This window comes from Malus domestica, chromosome 08, assembly GCF_042453785.1.
Source record: "Malus domestica chromosome 08, GDT2T_hap1".
Lineage (NCBI taxonomy): Eukaryota > Viridiplantae > Streptophyta > Magnoliopsida > Rosales > Rosaceae > Malus > Malus domestica.
Window position 1 is genome coordinate 10920654 of NC_091668.1, and position 14363 is coordinate 10935016.

The 14363-nt window shown below is 40.7% G+C and overlaps 1 pseudogene; it reads right to left on the bottom strand.

The window, feature by feature from the left end:
- Nucleotides 1-3512: 3512 nt before the first annotated feature.
- LOC139198026 (uncharacterized) lies at nt 3513-12910 on the bottom strand (annotated as a pseudogene).
- Between the last annotated feature and the right edge of the window lie 1453 nt (nt 12911-14363).

A 14363-nucleotide genomic window follows, 5' to 3' on the forward strand; every position in this document is an offset into this window, starting at 1 on the left:
TACGAATTGTCGAGGCTCTTCGCAGAAAGCACACTAGAATACATCGTCATCAAAGGCCCTAGCTTGACTGAAGTTAGTGAAGAAGACCCTGGTTTGCCTAAAGTTAACATAGAAAAATGAGTGCCAAAGTACTCACCTAACCAACCATACACATAATGGTAGGGAAGTATCGCAGCGCGATCTTCAGTGCTTGCCGAGTTCGAAACAACACTCAAGCCATAGTAAATGTTGGCTAAGACCGAAATAGCAAGGCTAAAAGATTCTCCTATAGCCATTTTGCTAGTGACTTTGAAGACTCTGGGGTGGATAAAGTTGACATTGTCTTTAGGGAAAACAAACTTACAAAGCCAACAAGCTAATAAAGCGGCTAGGTAAGATTCTTCCAAGTACTCTGATGTTATGCCAAGATCCTCAAATACCCTCAACTCGGCAGGGGTACGGCGTCCAGCTGGACCAATAACACCGGACGGATCCAAGTTGCCCTTAGGCGTGGTTGTCTTGATGCGGTCACTTTTCTTCAAAGATCTCTTGTACTTCATGGCATCTCGATACCAAAATTGGATCCATGAGGAAATCTTCATGCCTGACTTACTCTAAGACTTCTGGAAAAGCTTATGGTACGCCGAAAACAAATAGTGGTAGCTCGTAGGCAACCCTCGGCTGTTGCGATGAGAAAACTCCTCCGTGCTAGGAACAATCTCATTATAAAACTTTCCTTGGATCGACAAGCCTCCTATCTTGTGGAAATCCCAAAGTGAAATCGACATCTCCCCTTAAGACGTGTGAAGTGTATTAGTTGCTGGACACCAATGCTCAAAGAATGCACAAATGATGGAAGGATGGGGATCATAACTAAACAAAGACATATAGACAGCATGATAACGGCCCACATTGGTAAGTACATCTTTGGAGTGGCTCAAGACATCTTCAAGCCACTCCCAGTAGAACTCGGCAAAGGCAGCTCCTCCAATAGTCGACAAGGTGCTACTCCAAGTCATAGTTCTGTTGCAGATACAATCGCCAAGACGCTCAAACAAAGTCGGAGAATCATCACGCGCATGGTGCGAAGAGTTCAAGATGAGAGTTCTCGATGTACACACATTTTTCTTTATATTTGGTCAACAAAAAACTGTCACCTCCCAAGATACTTCAGAAGACCACGACTTGATATGCATCAAGTTGTCTTTCTCATGAAGGGTAAGTGCCTAAGAGCCTGTCAACGACACACAAAGCTTCAACGTCGTTCCCCTATCTTGTTAATCACCTTCATTCGTAAGAATGGTGATGGTGTTGCTCTTAAAACAATTGAAAAATATCATGGCTGCAACGGAAAGATCAGCCACAAAATTGAGCAGCACAACAAAGAAGATAGCTGTAAGATGATCCTTCTAAGTAGCGACAAAAGGCACGGCGAAGTCACCATTGAGGAAAGTCGTGACCAAAAGGCACTACACAACATAAACTCGCTGCAGTCTTTTGCATAACCCCACACGGAAAAAGTGAAGCACTGTAACAAGCTCCAAGTAGCGGCAACGACGAAGTCACCACTGAGGAAAGTTGTGACCAAAAGGCACTACATAGCATAAACTCGCTACAGTCTTTTGTACAACCCCACACGGTAAAAGTGACGCATTGTAACAAGCTCCAAGCACGGGCAAAGGAACCTCCGTCAAAACAGCAAAGAAAATCCACCAATGTAGTGAGTACCTAAAAAATAAAAAATAATTAAATAAAATAATAATAATAATTAAAAAAAAGGGAGTCAAAATCAAAAGCCATGTGAACGCTGTGTGTGTGTGTGTGTGTGTGTGTGTGTGCACACATGACTAGTCAAAATCAAAAGCCGCATAAACATATACATATATATATATATGACTAGTCAAAATCGAAAGCGTGAACTCTGTGTGTGTGTGTTTATATATATATAAACATAACATTCTTTCGGTACCCAAAAAAAAAAAAAAGAAGTGCAGTAAGAGGTGGTCAATGGTGGTCGTAGCACAACCTAAGCACTCTGCAACTTGAAGGAAATGGAATGGGGATCAGATATCTGTCTAAAACTTTGCATAAAGGTCTATTTATACACAACAGGAATTGAAGAACTTGATAACTGGCACGACAACAAGCATCTTCTTTTCTCCAATGCTAAAGCATCTGCTTTTCTCCAATGTTAAAGCATCTTCTTTTCTCCCCAAAACAAGGAACATGGTCCCTTTATCTTTGTCTTATTTATTAATCAAACAGAGTGGGTAGCCGAAAGTAGATTTGGAAATGTCAATTAAAAAAGTTGATAAAAGAGCAAACAAGACGGAGGGGCCTTGCTTCCATACATTTGGAATAAATAATGATGGCATGTGGAAAGCAAACAAAAAAAAAAAAAAAAATATATATATATATATATATAAAGAGTTGAAAGTAAAGAAAGTAATGATGGACATCATTACTTGAAAGATGGTGCCATGTGTGGATATATTTGTTATATACAAGTTGTAATTTTGTGGAGTTTGAAACTCACATGGTGCCAGTCGCACCGGCAACATTAAAAAAAAAAAAAAAAAAAAAGGGTGATGGTGTCGTGATTGGATAGATATATCTTGAGTCAAATAAAAGCTCATTTACTCATATCTCTGAAAATTTACAATAAAAATAAAAATAAAATAAAAAGAAAGGGAAAACAAACAAGAAGGAGTCTTCACAAAGGTTGATCAAGTAGCGCCTCATCACTCGGCGGAACTCCAGAAAGAAGAGGTATCAGAGGTTGATTGCTTGGAGCCTAACCACTCGGTAAAACTCTAGAGGACGAAGGCAATAGGTGCCTCTAGAGTAAGCTATAAACATTTGATAGTCACTTTGAATCCGACTTTCGGATTCCTGCAGCTGGTCAAGCTTTCTCTTCATGCTCGTCAAGTAACTATTGGCAAGCATGTGCAACTCTCTGTTCTCGTGCCGGAGCCCTCTAATCTCTTGCTTAAGACTTGCCACCTCAGCCATCAGTGACTCAACTTGACAAGTTCGAGCAAGAAAGCGTTGGCCTATGTTTGATACAGAGCTTGCACACTGAACACTGAAAGCCAAAGAGTCTTGAACAGCCAGCTCATCAGACAGCTTGGAAAGGATCCTTTTATCCTTTGGGGTGAGAAGATTTCTAGCAACCACCATGGCGGTTATGTCGTTCTTCATCACAGAGTTCCCAATTGTAAGAGGACCGTTGGGGGATACGAAGGATGGGTGCCATATGTTGTCTTGAGAAGGCATGTTAGCATCTTCCCCAATATTCAAATCAAGACGACGGTTAGATGGGCAAGCCATTTTTAGAGATGTTGAAGGAAAAAAAGAGGTTGGATAGATCAAGATCTTAGAAGTGTAAGAGGGGAACTTCTACAAGCAGCAACTCTCAAGTGTGCTTTTGAAACACAATTGTTGCCTCTATAAAAAAAATAAAAAAAAGGGCAACGGGGCTGTTTATTCAGAAATCAAAAAAGCGTTTGTTCATAAATCGAAAAGGTGCTTGTTCAAAGATCAAAGAGGCACCGCTCTCTGAATTTCAAAATACTGGCTTTCCCGGATTTGTCAACACTTTTCACACGCAACCTCAGCTTTGCAGAAATCACGGGCAACTTTGTCAAAAATTTTTGACAAAGTTGAAAACACGTGAATCTTACTGTTTCAATTACCCAACAGTTGATGACAAAAGTAAAAGGAATAGTGCCACTACTGGCTGTTAGGAAATTCCTATATATCTCGACCTTCGTCTTCCATAGCAAGGCAGACCTGCAAAAATGCCCAACCCTTCCTCACCTTTGATAGTACACTCCCAGCAGAGCCTCTTGAAATACTCATTTTTCTTCCTCTCCAGGAATACCTCTGCAAACAAATGACACCAAAGCAAAAGTATCTCATATCACCAGGGTAGAAAGCAAGAATATCTCATATCATGCTTTTTCCCTTTCTTTTCCTTTACCTTTGCCCTTACCTGCAAGACAAAGAGAAAGAAAGCAATCAATCGGAACCTGAAATCAAACTTCCGATATGGAACAGATTACCTAGAACCTTTGCCTGGTTGCTTACCTGGCATTGCTCTCGAGTGCTCATCGCCACTGAGAAGTAGTGCTCTGAAAGACCATTTAAATGCAAAGGTTGCATTCCAGTCTTGCATCGGGGGTAAATACTGCAAGAGATTGAAGCAGAATGATCAATGATGAGCCGGAACAGATCACTATAGCACGATGCCCTTCCCTGAAGAACCACAAAACCCAGATGGATGAGTCTAAATCAAAGTCAACCTCAGCATCGTTGCCCTAATCAAAGAGCTCAAAAAGCTTCAATAGCTTTTCGCTGGAACCATCGCCGAAGAGCAAAGCCTCGCTGTGCAACACTATCAAATCACCACCACTTCTTCAAAATCAAAAGTATCTCATATCATGCTTTCTCCCTATCATTTTCCTTGTCCTTGTTCTTACCTGCAAGACAAGAAGAAAGAGAGCAATCAGTCGGAACTTGAAGTCAAACTCCCAGTCAATAACTGACTGCCTGGAACCCTTCCCTGATTGCTTACCTAGCATTGCTCTGCTAGGGAAATAGACAAGTCTAACAGAAGATACCACATCTGCCTGAAGAACAGATAAGGCAAGTGAAAATGATACATTGAAGCATGTGGAGACAAGCACAGCAAAACACGTGCCGATTCATCTGCTACTTCTTCAAAAGCAAAAATATCTCATATCGTCAGGGTTGCAAGTACTCTAGATTTGGCGGACTTGTTTTGACCCTCAAATTCTTGAGTCGACTCGCTAGGCGTTGTGAGCTGCACGTACCAATTCACCACCCTTGAATCAAATCCTTAAAGATCAAGTCACCAACTTGAAGAAATCATGTCCGATTCAAGATCAAGTGTCCACCATCCTTGAACCAAATTCAGCACCAGATAAAAGAAGTAAATCCAGACATTTTGGGGTAAGTCTAGCAGAAGAAACCTCTCAGCCCAGTTCAAGAATAAGCCTGTGGAAAGTCAACAATTGAAGGAAACCAGAAAATCCTCCAACCCAGTTCAAGATCAAAGCTGTGGAAAGTCAACAAGCGCAACAAAATACGTGCCGATTCATCCACTACCAAAGCCAAAGATCATCTACCATGTGAAGCTCTTTGTGGTCCAATTTAATTCAAGATCAAGCCTCGACAGGCCTTGAAGAAATTTCAAACAAAGTTCAAGAACAAGCCTCAACAGCCCTTGAAGAAACTTCCAGCCCAATTCAAGATCAAGCCTTAATGGCCCTTGAAGAAATCTCCAGCCTAATTCAAGATCAAGCATCAATGGCCCTTGGATTAACATCTACATTAAGGGACTTCAAAACGCATCTCCTACACGTGACAAGCACATGTATACGACGCGCCTTGAAGTGGGGGCATTTGTAGACATCGAAATTTTGGTGAAATAAATGTTGACCAATAATTACAATTTCAACGCTCACATGTCACATAAATTTTACACGTAGTGTGTGACTAAACGAAAAAATCAAAATAAATCATAAAAGTCATCAAATAAGGACACATGTCAACACCTGGCAGAAATGATTTATTTCATCTGAATATTTTATTCAAAATTAGGCCGTGCAAAATTATACAAGGTCATTTCATTCATTTTGGGAAGACCAATTCATAACCAATTCACTTTACTCCAAAACCTTGAAGCTTTGAAACACTAAAGCTCCCAAGCGAATACCGAAGGATCAAGAAAGCTCTCTCCGTTCTTCATCAAATCCTCCTTCAAGATCAAGCCCCAATGCCCCTTGAAGACCTTCCACCAATTCAAGATCAAGCCCTGACGCCCCTCAAAGAAAGTGTTCATCGTTATCGTCCGTTCATCCTAAGATCAAGTCCCCAACGGCCCTTTGGATCAACAACATGAACAAATCCACACATTCAACTGTTCTTCAAGATCAAGCCCAAAATCCCTTGAAGATCTGTTCACCCATCAACCTTCAAGATTAAGCCCAAAAGCCCCTTGAAGAAATCCGCACAACCGTTTCTTCAAGATCAAGCCCAAAAGCCCATTGAAAATCCGTTCGTCAACCTTCAAGATCAAGGCCCAATGGCCCTTGGATCAACAGCACAATCCATAAATCTACACATTACAAAGATCGAATCAGAGGCTAAATTTGTAGAAGAGATTGTAACCCCTAAATCATTAATACAAATATTATTTTGTACACGTGTTCTTGTCTCATTCATTGCAGGAATTTCAATGTTTACAGCGTCATGCCGTGTTAATAGTTTTGAATTCATGTAATAATACGTGTTATAACTATTAATAATATATATACATAAATTTGTCATTGATCCATGTCATATTATAACTATTTGACATGGCTTGCTAGTGCTGCTATTATAGTGCTTGCTATATAATGATGTTAGTGGAGGACGTCCATGCATGCCGGAACTTCAAGAATATGGAATCGTGAATTTTGATTCAAGTGGTAATTAGCAAGTCAATGGCGGTCCACTCTAACTTTGATATATAAGTCGTTGTCTTATGCTAATTACTAAAAAGAGTTTAATTAGGTCTGTCTTATCGGTTCAAACAACCCAAAAGATCCAAACCCAAAAGAAAAATCAAACCAATACTTGTGTAATATATTGCAGATATAGACAGATTTGGAGAAGATATGGTACACCTAATCAGTAGTGAGAGCTGAAATACTAAATAAATGTAACAGTACAAGAATTTAAAAAGAGAAAAGGAAGAAGAATAAGGCTAAAAGGAAAGAAGGCTACTTTCATTCATGTCTGACCTTAGAGTCTAGATAAATACATAATTATATCAAGTCTAAAATGGAAAGAAACCCTAGCTAATTGGGGAAACGTCAGCCAAGCTATGTCGTTCCAAGAGCTTGGGAAATGGGCTTGAAAACAAGGCAAGGTAATTATTCATAAAAGGGCAGGTACTGAGAGAGAAATGTTAGGCCCAAAGGGCTGGTTCTAACAACACACACCCTTTTTTTTGAAATGAAGCCTATCCTCAGGTCTAGAAATCTGGGTATCGGGTAATGATCTCGTCCACTTCTTCCCATGTGGCGTCTTCGGTTGAAAGTCCCAACCATTTGATGAGCCATTTAGTTACTGCTGCATTCTTCTTTTTTAACATTCCCTTGTCCAAGATCTTCTCTGGTTGCCAGTGCAAAACACTTATAATATCTATCGGCGATAGGTTGGGCTGGGGAGAGATGGCATCACCTACTTTTTTCTTCAATAAGGAGACATGGAAGACATAGTGGATTTTAGAATCTGGTGAGAAGTGGAGTTGATAAGCCACTGAGCCAATGCCGTCACTTGGAATGGACCATAGAATTTAGGTGCAAGTTTGTTGAAATGTCAAGCAGCCACTGATTGTTAGCGATAGGGTTGGAGCTTAAGGTATACCAAATCATCCGCGTTGAACACTCGTTCGGTTCTTCCTTTGTCATATATATGTTTCATACGGTTTTGAGCAAGCTGTAAGTTAGCACGCAATAAGCGGAGCAGTTTGTCGTGGTCCTGTAATGCTTCATCAACAGAGTGGACAGCAGTGGTGCTTGGAAGGTAGGACTAAATTGATGGGGGAGGAACATTGTATAACGCCTGAAATGGCGACATGCGTATAACAGACTGAAACGTTGTGTTGTACCACCATTCAGCTCATGGAAGAAGAGAGGCCCATTTGTGCAGTCGATCAGCCAAGAAACAGCGAAGGAAATGTTCCAAGCTTCAATGAAGGACCTTGGATTGGCCGGTGGACTGAGGGTGGTAGGCGGAGCTACGCCAGAGTTTGGTTCCCCGGTGTTTTAAAAACTCTTGCCAATAGTGACTTAGGAATGTTGGGTCACGATCCAAGACAATTGATTTTGGCATGCCATGGAGGCGAAAGATTTCCTTGATGAAAGTGTCTGCAATGGAAACATTCGTATAAAGGTGTTTGATTGGTATGAAATGGTCATATTTAGTTAATTGATCAACGACAACCAAGATGACTGTATGTCCACTGGAAGGAGGCAAACCTTCAACGAAATCAAGGGCAATATCTTGCCATACTTCTTCGGGGATAGGTAGGGGTTGTAGAAGACCCAGTGGATGAATGTGCTCAGCATTCTGTCTTTGGCATTCGGTACAAGAGGAGACAAACTGCTTGACATATTTATGAATCCCTAGCCAAAGGAAATTGTGATAGATGCAGTGATACGTTCAAAGGAAACTTGATTGACCACTTTTAAGGGAACAGTGAAATTCCTCCAATATTTTGCGATGCCATAGATGTAAAAGGAACAAAGACTCTTTGCTTATAATAAAGGATACCATTAACAAGAGAGAAACCCCAAACACTGTTGTTTGATGTTTGTTGTAATGACGGCCAGAGTTTTTGGACTTGTGGATCCATAGAATATGAGTGTTGCAGTTTCGGTATGCAATCAAACATTGGTGTCAACAAACCCATCAGAGGTTGGAGTTCATGCTTACGGGACAGAGCGTCAGGAGCTGCATTTTGAGTGCCCGACTGGTAATCTATTGTATAATTGTACCCAAGCAATTTGACAAGCCATTTTTTATGCTGAGGAGTCGTGATACACTACTCAAGGAAATGTTTGATGGGCTTATGATCAGTCACTATACGGAATTGATGTCCAAGTAAGTATCGTCTCCAATTTTGCACAGCGAATACAATGGCAAGCGTTTCTTTGTCATAAGTGGAAAGATCTAGATTATGTCTTGATAAGGCCTGAGGTAGACAATGGGGTGCCCATCTTGGGATAAGACCACTTATATACCAATCCCAAAACATCTGTTTCGATTACAAACTGCCTAGTGAAATCTAGAAGGGCAAGGATTAGTGTGGTTACTAGCGTTTGCTTGAGGTTAGCGAAAGCAAGGATAGAGGCAGTGGTCCAAGAGAAATTTCCCTATTATAGCATTTTGTCAAGGGCTTCGCTATCATTCCATAATTACGAACGAATTTCTGATAATATCCGGTCAAACCCAAGAATCCCCAAAGGCCTTTGAGGGACGTTGGTTGAGGCCAATCGATGATTGCTTAGATTTTGGAAGTTTCCACTACCACGCCATGACCCACAAGTAATCAATCGTGGTTTGCCCAAAAGAACACTTGCTAAGCTTGACTTGCATGCTGTTCATGGACAAAACTTGAAAAACAGTCTCCAAATGGGAGAGGTGAGTAGTTAAAGAAGGACTTTACACAAGGATATCATCGAAAAAAACTAAAACAAACTTACGTACGTAGGGCTGAAAGATTGAGTTCATCAAAGCTTGGAAAGTGGATGGTGTATTGGATAGGCCGAATAGCATAACCAAAAATTCAAAGTGGCCATCATGTGTGTGAAAGGCTATTTTTGGGATGTCCTTAGAGCACATTCTGATCTGGTGGTATCCGGATAGAAGATCTAGTTTAGAAAAAATGGCTGCCCCATGTAGTTCATCAAGTAGCTCATCCAGGACGGGAATTGGGAAACGATCATTTATAGTGGTTGCATTCAAGGCTCAGTAATCAATACAAAGACGCCAGGTGTCATCCTTTTTTTTCACAAGGAGTACTTGTGAACTCTCAAAGATGAAGAGACCTATTTGTGAAAGGTTGTTATGAAGTTGATTGAAGCAATCTATTCCGTATGTAAGTCCAGTTGATGAGCAATATCAATGTGAAGCAAGTTGCAGGCCACTCTGGAGTCGATAAAAATCATGATTGGATTGGATTTAATGAACCCCTACAATCGCATTGGTGAGCTTGGATTGTCCTAAAAACCAACCATTACAAAGTTCATGAACAGTGCTCAATTCGGAGCTTGAGTTTTCAACGTGAAATCGAAAGGTTTCTTAACTGAAATGGGTACCAGAGAGTTCGTGTGGTCTCCAGGAGCACGATGGTGGTCTCAAACACGACGATCCGTGAAGTTTTGATGGTCTTTGGGTGTGGTCCGTACTAGTTCGAAGGGAGAGAGAGAATGGACTGAGAGAAAGGAGAGAGAGAACGTGCGGGAGAGAGAGAATGAACTGATTGGTGTGTGTGTCCTTCTAAGTCCCTAACCACACAATTGCATACAATTTAATCCAACTTAATTTTTTTCCAAGAATTTAGGAAGGTATGCATTATTCAAATAAACATGTCACACATACCTTAGCAACCTTTAAGGGCAATTCTGTCAATTCACATCCACGATAAATGAAATTTCGGGACGGGCTGTGACAATCTACCTTCTTTATAGAATTTCGTCCTCAAAATTCATACAACCAATCAATCCATTAATACTCATAAAACAACCTTGGATATATCTTTCTCATTCGATCTTCTGACTCCCAAGTAGCTTCTTCCGCTGAGTGGTTCCTCTACAATACTTTTACCAAGCTCACTATCTTATTCCTTAGAACCTTGTCTTTCCAATCTAAGATAGTCACTGGTTCCTCATCATACGTCAAATCCGGATTAATCTCTAAAGGTTGAAAAGGAATCACATGTGAATGACCTGAAACATAATGTCGCAGCATCGAGACATGAATAATATTATGTACCTTAGATAACTCCGGAGGCAACTCCAATCTATAAGCAACTTCACCAATCCTTTCAGTGATTTCATAAGGTCCTATGTACCTAGGACTTAGCTTGCCTTTCTTTCCAAACCGCACTACACCTCTCTAAGGTGACAATTTCAAGAATACCAAATTACCCACATCATATACTCGATCAGTAGTATGTCTATCTGCTAAACTCTTTTGTCGATCCTGGGCCGCTTTCAAGTTAGACTTAATCACCTGAACATTTTGAGTAGTCTCATCCACAATCTTTGGGCCTTCTAGCACTCTTTCGCCAACCTCTGACCAACACAATGGCATACGACAAGCTCTACCATAAAGTGCCTCAAATGGTGACATACCAATGCTCGAATGAAAACTATTATTGTGGGAAAATTCCATCAAGTATAGGCGATCATGCCAAGAATCACTAAACTGCAACACTGAAGATCTCAGCATATCCTCTAACGTCTGAATAGTCCTCTCTGATTGTCCATCTATTTGAGGATGATAAGCAGTGCTGTAAAGCAATTTCGTACCAAGAGCTTCTTGAAAAGCTATCCAAAACTTATAAGTAAATCTTGGATCTCGATCAGAAATAATATTCACTGGAACTCCATGATACTTCACAATCTTCGTGATGAACAACTTAGCCAATTTATTCAAGGGATACTTTTCCCTCACTGGAATGAAGTGTGCTGACTTGGTAAGCCGATCTACAACCACCCAAATGCCATCAAATCCATTTTGTGTACGTGGAAGCTTATACACAAAATCCATAGTTATTTTTTCCCATTTCCACTGAGGAACGAGAAGTGGTTGCATCCGTCCAAAAGGCTTCTTTCTTTCTGCTTTGACTTGCTGACAAATAATACACGTACTTACATAGTCTGCAATTTCCCTTTTCATACCTGGCCAATATTAAAATGGTCGAATTGTATGGTACATCTTAGTTCCTCCTGGATGCATCGCATAAGCCGAACAATGTGCTTCATCCAAAATTTCTTTCTTTCATTCCTCGTTATTCGGCACATACATTATGTTCTCTTGCATAAGCATGTCATCTGATTCTCAAATCCTGAGGTCTTTCTTTTTCCCTTCATTTCTCAATCGGATCATTTCTTGGATCTCTTCATCAACCATCTGAGCTTCAAGTACACGATCGACCAAAACTGGCCTGACTTGGAAACTAGTAAGAAAAGCTTCTCTTCGCTCTTCTATCTCCAACTTTACTCCAGTAGCTCTCAAATCTGTAAGAAGAGAAACACAACAAACATACAAAGCATTAAGTCGACCTTGAGGTTTCCTACTCAATGCATCAGCTACCACATTTGCACAACCCGGATGATACTCAATAGTGCAGTCATAATCACTTAGTAACTCCATCCACCTTCGCTGACGATTAAGATCATGCTGAGTAAAAAGATACTGAAGACTCTTATGATATGTGGAGATCTTACATTTCTCACCATAGAGATAATGCCTCCAAATCTTTAAAGCAAAAACAATGGCTGCCAACTCAAGATCGTGAGTAGGATAATTCCTTTCATGGATCTTCAATTATCGAGAAGCATAGGCGATCAATCTATTATGCTGCATCAAGACACATCCCAAACCATTCAAAGAAGCATCACTGTAAATCTCAAAGTTACCACTATCGTCAGGAAGTACCAATACTGGGGCATGAGTGAGGCAATATTTCAGCTACTGGAAACTTTGCTCACAATTCTCGTCCCACTCTAACTTAACATCCTTCCTGGTTAACTTCGTTAATGGTAATGCAATCATAGAAAAATCTTGAACAAACTGTCGATAATAACCTGCTAGACCAAGAAAACTCCGTACCTTAGTGACGATTCGTGGTTGTTCCCAATTCTCCACTGTTGCTATCTTTTGAGGATCTACTTTAATTCCTTGTGCCGAAACTACATGTCCCAAAAATGCCACTTGATTCAACCAAAACTGGCATTTACTAAACTTAGCATACAACCGATGTTCCCTCAATTTCTTTAATACCAAGTTGATGTCGAATATGATCTTCTTTTGACTTAGAGTATACCAGAATATCATCAATAAAAACAATGACAAACCTATCAAGATATTGCTGGAATACTTCATTCATTAACCTCATGAATGCTGCAGGTGCATTAGTCAATCCAAATGGCATCACCAAAAACTCATAATGTCCATAACGGGTCCTGAAAACCATTTTAGGTACATCTTCATCTTTAATCTTCAACTGATAATAGCCAGATCTCAAATCAATCTTAGAGAACACATATGCACCTTTAAGCTGATCAAACAAATCATCGATACGAGGCAATGGATAACGGTTTTTAATCGTTACCCAATTCAATTGCCTGTAATCAATACATAATCTCAAAGTTCCATCTTTTTTTCTTACAAACAACACCGAAGCTCCCCAAGGTGAAGTACTAGGTCGAATGAAACCTTTATCAGTTAATTCCTGTAACTGAATTTCCAACTCTCTCAATTCAACTGGAGCCATTCTATATGGAGTCAAAGATATAGGATCCGTACCTAGAAGCAAATCAATAGAAAACTCCACATCTCTGTTAGACGGCAATCTAGGCAAATTATCTGGGAATACATCAGGATAGTGCCTGACTACTCCAACTTCCTCCACACTACTAGGAACAACATCATTTAACACCACATGTGCTAAGTATCCTTGATAACCTTTTGATAACAACTTATTTGCTCTCATGGCAGAAATAACACCATGTCTCACCCTACTTCTTTCACCCACAAAAGTAACCTCTGGTAGTCCAGGACGAAGAAAAGTAACTGATTTCCCATAATAATCTATATGGGCACGATTATAATGCAACTAATCTGCCCTTAAAATCACATCAAAATCCACAATATCTAACGGGATAAGATTAGCTGGCATAACTACATCATCTACCATCACTGGACACCCTGGATAAACACTATCAACATAACATTTGTCCCCTCTAGGCATAGCAAACTCTAAATCAAATCCTAGAGGTGTAGGGTGAGGTTGTGTCATTTGAGCAAATGTATGAGAAATCACAGAACGTGTAGCACCACAATCAATCAAAACTCTAGCAAAATGACCAAGGATGTTTAACGTACCCATAATCAAATCTGGATGGTTCTGAGCATCTTGCAGTAAGATGTGATTAACACGTCCATGAGCTTGCTGTCGTCCTCCACAACCTCTATTACCTTGATTACCTCGCCCCTGAGAAGTATGTCTCTGTCCTGTCTGGCTAGACTGCCTAGACGGTCTTGCATTGCTAGCAACAACCTCTCCCTGTCGGGGCTGACCTCCCTGATACCACTAAGATCCGCTAGCTGGCATGGAAGGATATGAAGTATAACCTCCAGGATCTTGGGAATACCCAGTCTGAAAATAAGGATCCTGGGAATACTGATACTGTTTGGAAGCATAGGGAGCAGCATCACCCTGATAGTGGTAAGCACTACCACGACCCGTCTGACCGTAACTGCCTGATCCAAAGTTCTGCTGAATCGGCGCTGGAGGTGGCATAGCAGACTGCTGAGGCCTCTGCTGACTCTGGGGACAATGTGCAGCTCTATGTCCCAACTGTCCACAAGTGTAACAACCACCGCCACTTCTCCTACACTCTCCATGATGTCTGAAATTACAACGGATGACCTGAACCACCAGCACCACCAAAGTTTCTCTGTCTCTGAAACCTGGGTCCATCGGTAAATCTTCCACCTCTCATCGGGCCTGTGACACTAAATCCTCCACTGGAAGAACTCGAGCTCGCTCCACTTCTCTAGAAATTCTGTGTCTTACG